The sequence below is a fragment of the Arachis duranensis genome, chromosome 5, assembly GCF_000817695.3.
Source record: "Arachis duranensis cultivar V14167 chromosome 5, aradu.V14167.gnm2.J7QH, whole genome shotgun sequence".
Lineage (NCBI taxonomy): Eukaryota > Viridiplantae > Streptophyta > Magnoliopsida > Fabales > Fabaceae > Arachis > Arachis duranensis.
In genome coordinates, this window is record NC_029776.3 from 62,974,030 (window position 1) to 62,974,239 (window position 210).

General features: G+C 44.8%; 1 non-coding gene across 1 annotated transcript; it reads right to left on the reverse strand.

The window, feature by feature from the left end:
- Nucleotides 1–106: 106 nt before the first annotated feature.
- Nucleotides 107–210, reverse strand: LOC127748091 (small nucleolar RNA R71). The gene has a single exon (XR_008010034.1). It is a non-coding gene; the product is annotated as a small nucleolar RNA R71 (small nucleolar RNA).

Genomic DNA, 210 nt, shown 5'->3' on the forward strand with positions numbered 1-210 from the left:
CAGGGCTAGAACATGGTTGGACTCACAACCTAAAGATAGCTTGAACTCTTGGGATAAGCTAGTCACGGCCTTCTTGGCCAAGTTCTTTCCTCCTCAAAAGCTGAGCAAGCTTAGAGTGGATGTTCAGACCTTCAAGCAAAAGGATGGTGAATCCCTCTATGAAGCTTGGGAAAGATACAAGCAGATGACCAAAAAGTGTCCTTCTAACAT